The sequence below is a fragment of the Hemiscyllium ocellatum genome, chromosome 3, assembly GCF_020745735.1.
Source record: "Hemiscyllium ocellatum isolate sHemOce1 chromosome 3, sHemOce1.pat.X.cur, whole genome shotgun sequence".
NCBI lineage: Eukaryota > Metazoa > Chordata > Chondrichthyes > Orectolobiformes > Hemiscylliidae > Hemiscyllium > Hemiscyllium ocellatum.
Window position 1 is genome coordinate 101,335,031 of NC_083403.1, and position 17,550 is coordinate 101,352,580.

Here is a 17,550-nt window from a genome sequence, read left to right on the forward strand (position 1 = left end):
CGGATACAGCAATATGAAAAACAATTCTGTGGCAAATCAGTGGGAGGCTTTCAAAAGTGAGATTGCATGGATACAGTATAAACATGGCTCCACAAAGAAAAAGAATCTTACTATCAAATCTCAAGCCCCCAGTTGTCCAGAGCATTTTTGTTTATTCATCATGGGACATGGGCATTGCTGACCAGCCTAGCATTTATTGCCCTCCCTAAGTGCCAGTCAACCACTTTGCTGTAGGGTTATAGTCACATGTAGGGCAAACCTTGTAAGGATGACAGATACTCTTCACCAAAAGTCATTAGTGAACCGGATGGCTTTTAATGTCATTCAACATGGTTGCCTTTAGATTAGCTTTATATTCTGGATTTTTATTGAATCAAATTTTATCATCGTTCATGGTGGGATTTGAACCCATTTCCCAAGAGCAAAATGTCCAGGATTCTTAATTAGTAGTGATTACTAGTACACCACCTTCTCCCCCCCCACCCCAAAATGCAGAATAAGATATTTCAGATTAATAAAGATTATGATGATCTCAAAAGTAACATTTTAGGAAGTTTAGAGTATAGAAACTCCAGAAGGAAATTAGAAAAGCGAAGCGAGTATACAGAATATGTTGGCTGTAAAAATTAAGAAAAATCCAAAATGTTTTCACTATATATTAAGAGCAACAGGATAATTAGTCATAGAGTCATAGAGATGTACAGCATGGAAACAGACCCTTCAATCCTACCCATCCATGCCGACCAGATATCCCAACCCAATCTAGTCCTACCTGCTAACACCCGGCCCATATCCCTCCAAACCCTTCCTATTCATATACCCACCCAAATGCCTTTTAAATGTTCCAATTGTACTGGCCTCCACCACTTCCTCTGGAAGCTCATTCCATACATGTATCACCCTCTGCATGAAAACATTTCCCCTTAGGTCCCTTATATGTCTTTCCCCTCTCACCGTAAACCTATGCCCTCTAGTTCTGGACTCCCCCACCCCAGGAAAAAGACAAGTAGAGCCTATCAGATATCTACTTGGTAACTGTGCAAGGATGTAGAACATATAGGCAGTGTTCGTAATGAATATTTTATCTCTGTCTTCACAAAGGAGAAGATGATGTGGATATTATATTTAAAGAGAAGTATGAAATATTAGATAAATTAAGCAAAATAAAAAGGAAGTAGCAAAAATACTGACCTACTTAAAGGTGGTTAAATCACTAGGGAGAGATGAATTGTATCCCAGCCTGTTAAAGGAAATCCAGGGGGAAATTGCAAATCTCTTGAGGATTCATTTCCCAATCCTCATTAGATATAGGTAACTGCTGGACGTTTGATGGTTGTACCACTACTCAAAAAGGGTGTGAATGATAGGCCAAATAATTATAGGCCAGTCAATTTCACCTCAGTGATGGGCAGATAACTAGAGTAGGAAGGACAGATTTGTGAAACTTGAAAGGGTTCAGAAAAGATTTGAGGATGATGCCAGGGTTGGAGGGTTTGAGCTATAAAGAGGGCTTGAATACACAGGGGCTGTTTTCCCTGGAGCATCAGAGGCTGGGGCTGGGGGTGAGAGGTCACCTTATAGAATTTTATAAAATCATGTGGGCATAGATAGAGTGAATAGCCAAGGTCTTTTTCCTAGGTTGAGGGAGTTCAAAACCAGAGAGCATAGGTTTTAAACATAGGTGAGAGGGAAAAGATTTTAAAAAGACCTGAGGGGTAACCTTTTCACACAAAGGGTTACAAGCTGCCAGAGAAAATGGTTGAGGAATATTCTCCTCCTAGCTTGAAGAAAGTCAAAATGTTTGTCAAAGATATTATTGAAACTGGATCATACTTTTCCAGAACTACAGCTGCATAGCACAACTATAATGAGAGGAATGGGTTTATTTCAAATCCATAAAGAACCAAAGAAAAGATCAAAGATGAGTACAGAGTTACACCTGTTGCTTTGTGAGGATTCTGTCCTTTTCCAGACACACTCAGACCCCTCCACCATCTTTTTCTCTGGTACTTTGATGACATCATCATTTAAGGAATACATCCAGGGAAGATATTTGGATGGAACTGAGAAATAAGAAAGGGATGATCATCTTACCGGAATTATATTATAGAGCCCCCATTAGTCAGTGGGAACTTGAGAAACAAATTTGTAAGATCAGTTATCTGTAAGATAATGCAATAGTTATGGGAGGGGAGTTTAACTTAACAAACAGGATATGAATGTACCCACGAGAGAAAGTGCAAAACTTGACCTACTCTTGGGAAATAAGTAGGGTGACTGAAGTGTCAGTGGGGGAGCACTTTGGGGCCAGCAACCATAATTCAATTAGTTTTAAAATAGTGATGGAAGAAGATAGACTGGATCTAAAAGTTGAGATTCTAAATTTGTACATCTCTATGACTCTATGGCGCTAAGTATCCTACTCTCTTCTGGAATTGGAAAAATTGAAACAATTTTGCTTCTGGTTTCCATCCTTCTCTTGGCATCACCTGTTTCTCTCCGACTTTTTTCTACCTTGGCTTCAGTGCTTCAATAGTTTGTCCGCTAATATCCACTATAAACCCACTGACACCCAAAGTAAGGTTTGCTACATTTCCTCACACCCTGCTTACAGTGAGATCTCCATTAATGTCCCATCTGGTACAAAGTTGCCACCTTCCACAGGGGTGACACTCCTGTGTCCTCAGTTTTCCTCAACCAAGGATTCTTCCCTTCAATTGACAGGACTCTTGGTTGTGTCTGACTTATTTCCTGCACTTGCTCCCTCTACCTTTCTCCTCCTCCTCAGAACAATGATAAGGTTCCCTTTGTTCTCACCCCCCATTCCACTAGCTTCTACATTCAAAGGAACATCCACTGAAATTTCATATAGCCCCAGCAGGGCACCACAACCAAACACACCTTCCCCTTTCCTTCCTATTTGCATTCCAGAGGAACTGTTCTCTTCACAACACCATAGTCCACTCCTTCACTCCAAAAACCTCTTCACCCTTCCTCCCCAAACACCCACGTTTCTATGTAATTGCAGAAGTATAACACTTGTCCTTTTAATTCCCCTCTCTTTGCTGTCCAGGACCTAAACACATTTTTCTGATAAAGCAATAATTTACTTACACCTTTTTCAATGTAGTCTATTGTATTTGCTGCTCACAATATGGATTCCTGTACTTTAAGAATGGAGAATGAATGACCCCACTTTGTGAATAAAACTTCGTTATCTGAAAGCATGAGATCAAATATTAATATGTAGTAAATAAGGATATTTGATGAAGAATGGGCAACTCTAATCGTAAACATGAAAGAGATTCAGTCTTTAGGTTTTTCACAAGCCATTTTTGTTTGATACTCAGGAATTGACTTTCTCAAGGAATTCCAAGTACTTTCGTCAGGAGCTGTAGAAGTAGAAGGATCACAGCCTTATAATTCAGCATTCCGGCTTATTCCTTCATTATATCTGAGAAAAGAAACTGGGTATGATATTTCATGCTATAGACAGTATTCTTCGTTATGGCTTTTTATTTGCAGAGGTTGTTTGCAGTGAAGTTGTTACTCCTTTAAATAGAATTTTCCTCACCCTTAAGCAGCATTGTCAATGGCAACAATGTTGAGAAAATACAGTGAAAATGGAAAAATCATTCTGGATGTTGAGAAGAAATTTCCATTTATACCTTTAAGGCTTAAAACAGCAAGTTCAAAATTTTGCTGATGAGCAGTGACGACCTCATTCCATGCAACTGCATCCCATTGTTAACTAAACCTGATTCAGTTCTATGCAGATCTGAATTCTCCTCTTGTTTCCTTCAGAATTAGATGCTCCTGACATGAAAGTCAGTGTGGTAACCTGGCAGCATGCTGCTTGCTTCTGCGGGTCTTCATCCAACTCTGTTTTCACAACATCTTCTACCATTGGTCACAACAAATTAACAATAACAAAGTACCAGCCTTACCACATCATGCCTGCTTTCAGACCAACTCTCACAACTCATCACCCTTCAGGATTTCTTTTTGGAGCTTGGGGACACTTATGACTTGCATTCTTCTGCCAGCTTGCTTTGTGTGCAGGGATATGCACATGACCATCAACAAGCATCCACACAGAATGCATCTTGTGGCTTCTCACTTCTTAGTTACTCTCCCAGTGGCAGTTTTCTTGGGCAGCAACATGACCTGGATATGAGGCAGCACCCTGATGTCACCCCTCCCTGCAGCTCATCATTGCACTTTGCCATGATGGCGTGGATTTTTTTGATGTCCCAAGCTGTGTTGTTAGCCAGCTTGAAGATTTTAGCTGTCAGATACTTGAACACTACAACCGGTTAGACTGGTGCTCTGGTGTCGACACGTTTAGTATAGTTGCCTTTTCTCATGAACCTGTAAACACTGCCCATCAGGAACTGCAGGCCAGCCCAGAATGACTGAGACTTTAACTTGGCCTGGGTTTTTTCACGGGTTTTTCCGGTTCCTGACACATCCACAATCTCACAAGCATTAACTTGCAGTCACCTGTCCTTCACAGATGGAGGGTGCAGAGAGTTGTGGCCCATAGCCAGTACCTAGAGATTTTGGGGAATGCAGGCCAAGCTGAGGACAGAGGAGTTGTCAGAGGGGCTGCAGCTGCTAGATAATTGCTCTGACTTTCAAGTCAAATATTGGTGCCATCCAGTTTCTTTCAATGCCTAGGAGCATCTAAATGAGGTATGATTGATAATAATGTGATATTGATATGAACATATGAACAAATTACAAGAGTAGATCACTCGACCCCTTTAGCCCACTCTGCCATTCAATGATTGAACTGACTTTAACCTCAACTCTACATTCCTGTAGATCTCTGATAATCTTTCATCCTTTTGGTGATCAAAAATCTATCCACCTCTGCCTTAAAAATATTTAAAGATCCTGCATCCATGGTCTTTTGAGGAAGAGAATTCCAAAAACTCTCAACCCTCTGAGAGACAAAATGTGCTGCCTCATCCGTCTTAAATTGGTGATCCCTTATTTTTAAACAATGACCCTTAGTTCTAGGCTCTTCCCCAATGGGAAATATCCTTTCAACATCCATCTGGTCAACTCACTTGTGACTCTTCTAAACTTGAGGATACAGGTTTTAATAATAAAAGCAACTTAATTAATTTTAAGTGTATTTCATGATGGATTATATTCTTAGCTCCAAACTGTTCAGTAACCTGTGAACCATTCACAAAAGTCATTGGCAAGCGGAAAGGTCTTTTTTGTTGAAAACTGATCACTAGTCCATAGACCAATGAATTTCTTAAAATCTGCTAATTTAAAAACCATGTTTTAGCTCTCAATTTTGAATTATCTTAGAATCGCATTTAGTTTTTGTTTAAGGTCTGAAATGAATATATTAATTTAAGTATGATTTTGCAATTTTATTGAACAGTGGCAGATTCTGAAGTGACATTGTTCCCAATGTTTATTTTAGATATGTGTGTCCAGATGGAATTCCCTCTGAGTATTCCATTATCGCTACATTCAGGATGTTGGGAGAAACCACACAAAGCATTTGGAATTTATGGGAAGTCAGTGACATAAATGGAAGGGAGCAAGTCGGCATTCGTTTCTTTGGGAACTCAAAATCTTTGGACCTTTTCTACAGAACTTCAGATAATAATGTCATCTCCCAAACATTCAACAATGTACCTTCACTTTTTGATGGATCCTGGAACAAATTAGCACTAAGTGTAAATAAAAGAAAGGCCAAATTGCTAATCAACTGTACGCAAGCCAGTGAACTTCTGCTCAATGACCAACATGAAATTAATGGAAATTATTACACTTCTATTGGAAAAAGGATGCTGGACAATTCAACAGTTTCAGTAAGTTAAACGGAAGTCTAAATTTGTAGGAATTCTCCTAACTGTTAGTTTATACATTAACAAAATTAAGAGAAAGAATGAATTTTCTTTTAACTAATCAGAATGAACATAGCCACATATCCTTGAGCTTTGAAATCACAGTTTAGATCCTGTCTTCTGTTTGACATGGTGTTTTAACATAGTTTTATTTCCAGTAACTATCTCTCATTAGTAAGTGGCAATAGAATTTTGTCTGTATGTTAAAGTTGCTATATTGTAGTCTCTAAATCAATGGATATTTATATTGCCATCTTTGGCTATCATTTTAAATTTTTATAAAATGTGACTGCAAGGGAGAAAAATATTCTCGTTTTCAGATTCACACCTCTCTAAAGCATCAAAACATTTACCATTGCTGTATTGAAAATATAGACAAATCATAATGGAAAATGGCACCTCTCCTTTAAATTCCCTAGCACTATGCCTTTTGTTTTACCTTTGTTAGTTGTGGCACAGTTGGTAATATTATTGCCAATATGTTATAAGGTTCTGTGTTTGAGCACAAAAATCTAGTCTGACCCTTGGGTTTTCTTTGTATCTGTCAATAGTATAAAAAACATTTCCAACACCATTCAGTTCTAAAGAAGAGTTATACCAGACTCAAAGCATTAACTGTTTCTCTGCAGATACCACCAGACCTGCATAGCTTCTCCAGGATTCTCTGTGTACCTCAAGCCTTCTGTTCTTCCTCTTCGACACTCCTTTGTGATTAAAGATTACTTGCTTTCACTTTATTTCAATGGATTCTGAGGTCTTTTACTGTTCCTGAGTTCCACCCATATGGTCTCCACTACATGTTTTGCCTTAATTACATCCTTCTTATGATTGGAGTAATTTTGTTTCTAATCAGTAAAGCTACTCCTTGTCCTCTGCCATTTTCTCTGTCCGTCCTGTAAACTTTATAACTTGATATATTTAGTACCCAATTTTGACAGTTCTTCAGCCGTATCTCAGTAAAGGCTACAATTTCATAATTTACCTGCTGCTCATTTAATTTATTCCTTACTCTCCATAGATTTGTATATATAACTCTTATTTGGGCCACACACTGTAACCTGTTCCTCAGCACAGATGCTTTATTTACCTGTTTATTATTTCTGTCGATGTTTCGGGCATGCTTATGCCAGAAATGTCGACTCTCCAGCTCCTTGGATGCTGCCTGACCTGCTGCACTTTTCCAGCAACACATTTTCAGCTCTGATCTCCAGCATCTGCAGTCCTCACTTTCTCCTATTATTTCTGTCTTCCAGTTTACGTTTACAAGATACATCTTAAAGTTTTGTGATTACCTATTGTACCTGAAGTAGGATTCCTGACTGATTCTTTACTCTGCCATGTTACTTGTCTTTGTAAGTGATTTGACTCCCCACTCCCTCCTCCCAAGACAGCCCACGTCCAACCCCAGATATCCACCACCACTAACCAAAATGAAACCCTCACCACTCCTTTAGCCATATGTTAATTTCCCTAATTTTCTTATCATAATGTCAGTGTGCACAAGGCCCGGGTAATAGTCCAGACAATAACTCTAGAGGTCCTATTCCTTAATTCTGTTCCTAATTTCTGATATTCCCCAAACAGGGCCTCTTGCCAATGTTGTTTGTCCAACATAGATCACAACAACTGGGCCCTCTCATTTTAATATTCTTTGAAGCCAGTTCAAGATGTCCGTAACCTTGGCACCAGCCACGCAACAAACCATGTGGGATTCTCATTCCTGCTCAAAAAAGGGGATGTTATCTGTACTTTTAATTATAGAATCCCCAGCCACTACATCTCCTCTTGCTCTGTCTGCATGAATGCTGGAAGAAGACAGCAAGTCAGGCAGCATCAGGAGGTGGAGAAGTCAACATTTCGGGTGTAACCCTTCCTCAGGACTGGGGGTGGATGTAAGGGGAGCTGAAGATAAATGATGGGTAGTGGAGAGTTTTCGGCAGGGAGAGGGGCAGGTTAGTGAGGTAGGGATAGGTGAAAACAGATAAATGGTATGACCTGTTTGGTAGGAATGGATCCGGTTGGAAGGAAGGGTCGGTTGGAGGTATGGAAGGAAGAGGGGAGAGGCTTGAAAAGGGAATCTGGGGATGGGAAAGGAGATTATTTGAAATTGGAGAACTCAATGTTGCGTCCTCTGGGCTGCAGGCTGTCCAGGCAGAAGATGAGGTATTGTCCCTCCAATTTACAATTTGATACGTTGTGGCAATGGATGATCCTTAAACACTTGATCCGACTCTGACTAGAGCCCACCATCAAGAACATCTCCCCCTCCCCACCCCTCTCTGCCTTCCACCTGGACTGTTCCCTTCACCAATCGTTGGTTCTTATCATTCTCCCCACCAACCCCCGAACCCCCAGGTACCTTCCCATGCAATTGTACAAAATGCAAAACCTGTCGGCATACCACTCCCCCTCACCTCTATCCAGGGCCCCAAACAGTCCTTCCAGACAAGACAGAGGTTCACCTCCCTCTCTACCAACCTAGTTTACTGTATCAGGTGCTCCTGATGTGGTCTTCTCTACATCGATGAGTCCAAACATTAACTCTGGGCACGTTTCGCTAAGCATCTCGGCCAGGCCAGTGGGACGAACCTGACCGCCAAGTTATCGCCCATTTTATTTCCCCTTCCAACATGACCATCCTCGGCTCCCTCCATTGTTACATCGAATTGGACCGCAAATTGGAGGAACACCACCTCATCTTCTGCCTAGGCAGCCTTCAGACCAGAGGACTCAACATTGAGCTCTCCAATTTCAAATAACCTCTATTCCGAACCTCCAACTCCCATTCCAGCCCCTCCTCCTCCTTTCTATTCCTCTGACACTTCCTTCCAGCCTCCTGCTTGGATTCCGGCATCTGCAGTTTTTTTTCTCTGTCTGCATGAATAGCCTCCTGATTCAGGGGACAGTTTGCTCATTGACTCTACAGTCCTTTTCCTCCACCACACTGGGAGCAAGTACCTCATACGTACTGGACAAGGTCAAGAGCTGAGCCTCCTCCAATGTCAAATTCCAATCCCTCTTCCTTAATCATTTGTAGTTCGTGGTCATTGGCCAAATTTGAAGTACTTAACCCACAGGGTGCAGCTGCCTTCTGAACTACAGCATCCAAGTGACTCTTCCCTTCCCTCCTTGATGCTCTGACTCCAGCTCACCTACTCTGGAATAACCAATCTCAATGGTTGTGCCAGACTTGCTGAGTTTTTCCAGTAATTTCCATATTTACTTGCTGTAGATATGGTCACTATGAGCCATTATGGGGTCCATCAGCTCCCACATCTTGCAGATACAAAATATCGCCTGACTCTGCATTTCTAATCACTTAACTTGTTTATAATTTGTATTTTTAAATTTTCTACTGGCGTTTAGTTTTTAATCTGTAAAATATTTCTACAATTTACCTTTAATCTAAGAGCAATTTAGAATAGGTAATCAAATCAGCAGTTATTTACCAAACAATAAACTTGCAGCTTTTGCTGTGATGCCACCTATTTTTCTGATTGACTCTAATCCCTGATTCTCATTCGTTGCAGGCCACCTCCCCTCCCTGGACTCGTTCGGAAATGTGTAGGCCTCAAGCCTCAGCCTCAATTTTTATTTCTCACTGTGTCTCAGTGTCTGGTCCTGCTGATTCTTCTTTCCCCTTTAGCCCTAATTTCCCTAAGACCAGATTTGAATATTAAAGAGCAGAAGGACTAAACAATGAGAGAAAAAGAGGGACTGGCCTGTTTCACTAAACTCCAATTACACTCTAATGCAACAAAGCAGCACTCCAGTGCAGACTGATGTGGCACTAGTTTGAAAAATAGCACCTGTATATTTATATTTCAATCAGCGTGACAAAAGCAGAATATGTGGCCAGTAGGCAAAGTTTGCTGTTTATTTCTAGCATTACAACAGTGACTGCATTTCATTGGCTGTAAAGTGCTTTGAGATATCTTGTGGTTGTGAAGAGCACTATATAAATACAAGTTTTATTTTCATATCAGCTTGATCTGCAACAACTAGAGCTGCACTGTGATCCAGAAAAAGCCTTTTCAGAAGGATGCTGCGAATTATTTGACTTTGTAAGTCTGCTGTAATTGCATTCTTTTACACGATCACAAATCACAAATATCACAAATTAGACTAAATTGATAAACTTCATATTTAAAGATCATTAATTCAAGCAAACATAAGTTGTTTTTTTAAAAATAAAATGAAGCAGTTTATTTTAAAACCTGCGACTATACAGAATTTCTACAAAAGAGAATAAATGTTAAAATGGTGCTGTATTCAGTTTTGAGAAACATATTGGTAAAATGGAATCTTTAGGTGATATCAAATAACAAAGTTTAAGTTGCATGTTGTTTTAGCATTGTGACTACTTCAAGCTCATACAGAGAACCCAGATTATTATTTCACTAATCCTTGCAGCGTGATTGCTATGTTTCTGCCAAGAGCAGAATATAGTAAAAACTCATTTTTTGAAGGTAGTAAATGTTTAGATTAGATTACTTACAGTGTGGAAACAGGCCCTTCGGCCCAACAAGTCCACACTGACGCACAACCCACCCATACCCCTACATTTACCCCTTACCTAACACTACAGGCAATTTAGCATGGCCAATTCACCTGACCCACACATCTTTGGACTGTGGGAGGAAACCGGAGCACCCGGAGTAAACCCATGCAGACATGGGGAGAACGTGCAAACTCCACACAGTCAGTTGCCTGAGGTGGGAAATGAACCTGGGTCTCTGGCGCTGTGAGGCAGCAGTGCTAACCACTGTGCCACCGTGCCGCCCATGGAATTTAGAAACTCAATTCCAAGGATTAACTACTTATTTGGTAATAATTTAAGAAATATAGGAATAATAGAATTACTTGTAGTGTATTACTATTATCAAAAATACTTGTGGTGATTTTCTTTTGCTTCCTACATTTTAAATATTGATATTTTTGTTTTACCCAGTGTAAACTGTAGTCTAACCTTTCTGTTTATTCTTACTCCATCAAGCATTTTAGATCATAAATAACAAATTAAAATGTTTCAGTGTGACAGAATTTCAGAATCCAGTCTTACCGGGAATCCACAGCATTGCAAATGTTCCCATGGAATAACTTGGCAGCACGATAACACAGGCTTACAGGTAACCTGTTCCAGTTCATAATTGCATTAGAATAGAATCTGGCTGCAAAATATGCCTCTGTTGTGCTCAATGCAACATGTGCCATTTTGAGTCCAAGTAAATGAAACCTTGGTGTCTGCATCAAGTGCTTGTGACCTTTAGTCTGTGTATAATAAAAATTTGATGTTAGCCCAATCATTTGAAACTTAACATGCTGGTTAATGCAATCTCTTAAATACTCAGAGTTGAACATGTGTTCAGCATCAGAGAGGAATATCTTCTCCTCCACTTCTCCACCTGTGCTTTTTAAAGGAATCATCAGATCAGTTGCTGATTGATTGATTTCCACTGGTCCTTGCAATGATTCCAGAAGTGGTTTCCAGAGTTGTTTAAAGGTACTGAAATCTACAGGGAGTGGTGTTGAGGATTCTTTCGCACTTTGTTGCAACTTCAAGGATTTTGTGTCATCCACTTGCTCCCATACAGGATTCGAAAAGATTACACCCTCCTTGGTATACAAGACTAGGAGAATGACCAAAGGTGAATGGAAAGGGCAAACTGCTGGGAAAGGAAGGAAAACGAAGGGTAAAAAGACTCTCATTGAGAGGCCTGCTCTGAACGTTCAAGAGGGAATTCTCCTATCTGAATCTTAGTGACTGTGTATCAGATGTTTCCACATACAGCTTCTGCAAATGCAGCTTGAAAGCAGGGCAAGGACAGTATTGTTGATGTCTGTGATAATGACGCTGACCATGAACTTTCATGTGACTGATACCTTCTGGAGAGGAGGAAACAACATTTGCAGCATTTTGTAATGTGCCAACCAACATTGTATCAGGGTTGAATATAGCCTTGTACCATGGAGATCATTGTGACTCTGTATTCCAAGAAAACAAACACATTTCATTACCTTTTTATCAGTGAGGAGTAGGTGGAGCATGGACTTTATAAGGATTGTAGGTTTTCAGTGATCTCACTTTCTGAGCATTACATAACAACTTTGAGATCTACTCCACCAGATATAAATGTCTATCTGGTGTGCAGTCATTGACAGCTTATCATCAGACCATGGACATCACAATGCTTTGGTTCTGGGATAGCCTGCTTTATCTCCTGAATTTTGAGCCACCTCAGCAAAAGGTGCTTATTGGGTGCAAGCATATCCTTTGACAATGTGGCTCCTAACTGCAGGACCCAACCCACGTGGATGTGGGCAGCTGCGTATAAGCTAAAGCTATGCTGTTATATGGAATCCATCAATGCTTCTGCTGTCTGACAATTCTGGCTGAACCCTGCAATACAAACATGGCAGAACTCATGTCAAGATTCTGTTGCATAAACACAACCTCACCATCATCAGGGCATAGCTCTTTGGCCAACTAAGAAAGAACATCCAAAGCCTTATGTGAATATAGTTTTGGTGACTAATCAGCATTAAAATAAACAGTAAAAATTAAACTATGATCAATCAAGCTAGGTTTCTGTCTGGGATCTGACTTGTAAGACATTACCATCAGCTGGGATTATAAGGGAGTCCCACCCCACGAAGGCATAATGTCAGTGGGAGGTTGTTTACACAGCTGGTTGATTTTGTTTGACATATTTATGTTGTTATACTGAGTCAATTTTTGCAATCAATGTTGATTTGCTCAAAATTAAGTGTGCAAAGCTTTTGCTTCGACAATTTAATGATGTGTTCAACACTTTTGTAGGGCTGTTAGGGTATAGCGTCAATGAGTGATAGCATCATAGAGATGTACAGCATGGAAACAGACCCTTCGGTCCAATCCGTCCATGCCGACCAGTTATCCCAACCCAATCTACTCCCACCTGCCAGCACCCAGCCCGTATCCCTCCAAATCCTTCCTATTCATATACCCATCCAATTGCCTCTTAAATGTTGCAATTGTACCAGCCTCCACTACTTCCTCTGGCAGCTCATTACATACACGTACCACCCTCTGCATGAAAAAGTTGCCCCTTAAGTCCCTTTTATATCTTTCCCCTCTCATCCTAAACCTATGCCCTCTAGTTCAGGACTCCCCACCCCAGGGAAAAGACTTTATCTATTTATCCTGTCCATGCCCTTCATAATTTTGTAAACCTCTATAAGATCACCTCTCAGCTTCTGATACTCCAGGAAAACAGCCCCAGCCTGTTCAGCCTCTCCCAGCTCAAATCCTCCAACCCTGGCAATATCCTTGTAAATCTTTTCTGAACCCTTTCAAGTTTCACAACATCCTTCCAAAAGGAAGGAGATCAGAATTGCTCGCTATATTACAAAAGTGGCCAAACCAATGTCCTGTACAGCTGCAACATGACCTCCCAACTCCTGTACTCAATACTCTGACCAATAAAGGAAAGCATACTAAACACCTTCTTGACTATCCTATGTTCCTTTGATTGTACTTTCAAGGAGCTAAGAACCTATACTCCACAGTCTCTTTGTTCACTTCCAAGGACCTTACCATTAAGTGTATAAGTTTTGCTAAGATTTGCTTTCCCAAAATGCAGCATCTCACTTTTATCTAAATTAAACTCCATCTGATATTTCTCAGCCCATTGGCTCATCTGATCAAGATCCAGTCGTAATCCTTCTTCACTGACCACTACACCTCCAATTTTGGTGTCATCTGCAAACCTATTAACTTTCCTCTTATGCACACATCCAAATCATTTATGTAAATGACAAAAAGTAGAGGGCCCAGCATCGATTCTTGTGGCACTCCACTGGTCAGAGGCCTCCAGTCGGAAAAACAACCTTCCCACTACCACCCTCTGTGTTCTATTTTGAGCCAGTTCTGAATCCAAATGGCTAGTTCTCCCTGTATTCTATGAGATTTAACCTTGCTAATCAGTCTCCCATAGGGAATCTCGTAGATCACCTTACTGAAGTCCATATAGATGACGCCTACTGCTCTGCCCTCACAATCCACTTTGTTACTCCTTCAAAAAACTGAATCAAGTTTGTGAGACATGATTTCCCACACACAAAGCCATGTTGACTATCCCTAATCAGTCCTTGCCTTTCCAAATGCATGTACATCCTGTCCCTCAGGATTCCCTTCAACAACTTGCCCACCACCGATGTCAGGTTCACTGGTCTATAGTTCCCCAGTTTGTCCTTATCACCTTTCTTAAATAGTGGCACCACGTTAGCCAACCTCCAGTCTTCCAGAACGTCACCTGTGATTATCGATGATACAAATATCTCAGCAAGAAACCCAGCAATCATTTCCCTAGTTTTCCATAGAGTTCTAGGGTATATCTGATCAGGTCCTGGGGATTTATCCACTTTTATGGTTTCAAGACATCCAGCACCTCCTCCTCTGTAATGTGAACATTTTTCAAGGTGCCACCATTTATTTCCCTACATTCTATATCTTCCATGTCCTTTTTCACAGTAAATACTGATCCAAAATACTCGTTTAGTATCTCCCCCCAAATCCTTCAGCTCCACAGAAAGGCCGCCTTACTGATCTTTGAGGGGCCATTGTCCCTCCCTAGTTACCCTTTTGTCCTTAAAGTATTTATAAAACACCAGATCTTTTTTCTTGAAAGCATTATACATTGGTCTTTTATTTTCTCATCAGTTTCACTCATGCCTGAGAACAAAATAGTTTATTGGTTCAAAACTAAGTGTATATTGCAGTTAGAGGCACCATAATTTGGTATGGGGGCTTTGGAAGATACTATAAAAGGAGTCTTGCTAAGTTGCTGCAGTGCATCTTACAGGTGATATATACTGTTGCCATTGGGAATCAATCATATTTACAGAGATTACAATCATTTTACACAGGTGAGCCTATGTTTTGTAATGAATGGTTAGCTTTCCAAGCTAACTTGGGGACCTACTTTGAGTGCAGATGAGGTGTATGAGTTGGTATTCAATTGGCATGGGGTAATTAGGGACTATGGGGCAGTGTGGGAGCATGAGTTGGAATTGAGTTGGCAAGGGGTCTGTACCAGGTTATGGATTGGATAAGGACATCAGTTGGCATTGAGTTTGTGTGGAGGATCATACTTGAACTTGTGTTTCAAAAGGTTCCTCAATACAGACAATGGCTCACAACATCTGGGATCTATGAACCATAAATCATGGACATTCTGACATAGAGCATAGAAAAGTACAGCACAGTGCAGGCCTTCAGCCCATGATGTTGTGACGAGCATTTTATATCTTAGTATCTTAATCCACGATCAACCTAACCTACATGTCTGTCAGTTTACTGATGTCCATGTGCTTGTCCAGCAGTTGCTTAAATGTCCCTAATGTCTCTGACTCTACTACCACCGCTGGCAATGCATTCCATGCACCGCCATTCTCTGTGTAAAAAACTACTCTGACATCTCTCCTATACCTTCCTCCAATCATCTTAAAAGTATGACCCCTTGTGACAGCCATTTCTGCCCTGGAAAAAAGTCTCTGGCTATCTATTCTGTCTATATCTCTCATTACCTTGTACACCTCTATCAAGTCACCTCTCTTCCTTCTTCTCTCCAGTGTGAAAAACCCAAGCTCACTCAACCTCTCTTCATAAGACAAACCTTCCAATCCAGGTAACATCCTGGTAAAAATCCCCTCTGCACCCTCTCTGTAGTGTTCACATCCTTCCTATAATGAGTCAACCAGAACTGGAGACAATATTCCAAGTGTGGTCTTACCAGGGTTTTATGGAGCTATAGCAAAACCTCATGGGTCTTAAACTCAATCCCCTGTTAATGAAAGCCAAAACATCACACGCCGTCTGAACAACCCTATCAACTCGGGTGGCAACTTTGAGGGATGTGTGTACATACAATCCACGGTGCCGCTGTTCCTCCACACTGACAAGAATCCTATCTTTAACCCTATATTCATGATGCCATGAAAATTGTACTGGGTTGCTACACTTTCAATGGAACTGACTTGGGTAAGTATATTGCCTAAAGCTCTATCTCGTAATAGGGAAAATTAGAGGTGTCAAGCATGGTGCAGGAATCCTTGAATCAGGGCCTGCCCACAATTTCTAAATGCCTTATAATGCTCAGTGAAAATCTATGCCCAATCTTGATCTTTTGTGCAGGGCATTGAAATTGTGTCCTAGTTCAAAGGACAAGATTTCTGGCATTAACCATCAGAGTTATTTGATCTCACTGCCTTCACATAGTTTGTCTAGAGGATCCCCTGATCGTCTGTGGATAGACCACATCCCTCTTCCTTTCTCCATCCTAAGCTAAAGTTCCAGTGCAGCAGTGGAAAATCTTGAAGCCTTTTTCTGCCATTGTTGTGCCATCAGTGAAGCTCTTCCAGGTCAAATTCAGCTTTCAAATTACTTTCAACTCTTGCTTCAGCTAAAATGGACCTTCTCTTCATGCGGTGCAAGTTGGTTTTAAGCAGTGAAGGCTTGTTTGAACGCAAGGTTTACCTGTTGCCTGCTTCAGATGATGGTCACTGTGCATCACAATACCCATGTATATTTTCAGGGGTTATCGATGTTTGTGGCCTGCACAAGAAGCCTTATGGCAGAAGATGGGAAGGAGCAAGGATATAATCCATCTGTAGGGGGAACAGAAGGTCTGTATCTTTTATTTCAAGTAAATAATTTTAATTGTTTTCATTTCGACATCAGGGGGAGAAAGGAGAACAAGGCATGGCTGGAGAACCTGGAAGGGCAGGGGCTCAGGTAAGAATAATTTCGCCCAGTTTATTACATCCTTAAATTGAAAGAGTAACTCTGATTGTCTCCAGAGCATGTCACAGATTAATAAAGTATATCTATGCAATAACTGCAAGTAGATAACAGTAAGCTTCTGTCTTCAGTGGGCGGCGGTATTGGAGGAAGAATGAATGACTTTTACTACCCATTCATTACAAAACATAGGCTCACCTGTGTAAAATGATTGTAATCTCTGTAAATATGATTGATTCCCAATGGCAACAGTATGTATCACCTGTAAGATGCACTGCAGTAACTTAGCAAGACTCCTTTTATAGTACCTTCCAAACCTGCTAGCTCCAACAGACGGGCAGATGTCTGGGAGCATCACCACTTGCACGTTCTCCTCCAAGGCAAGCACGATCCTGATTTGGAAGTTTATTGCCTTTCCTTCACTGTCAGTGGGTCAAAGTCCTGGAATTCCCTTCCTATTGTGCACCAACAGCACATGGATTGCAGCGGTTCAAGAAGGTGGCTCATTATTACACTATCAAGTGTGAGTAGGGATTACCCTAGCCAGTGAAGACAACAACTCATGCACGAATCATAAAAAATTGATTTTGGTCCAAGTGTGCAGTCATACCAATAGGTTGGGTTTGTCTCTTACTCCCCATCAGTTTCTTTTTTGTTTAGCAGATGTGGTGTAGCTGTAGAGCCAAGCTAACTTGGGGACCTACTCTGCCTTATGCCATTTCCCCCACTTCTCCATTTTTCTATGGAATGTGTGAGATTATTTGCAAGCAGATATATGAAAAGAACTATATGGAACTATAGCCTCTGCTCTATGTTCTGCCACTTGCTTTATTTCAGAATGAACATAAGAGGTACCTATTACATCTAGATACTTAACTAAACTCAGTCAACTGA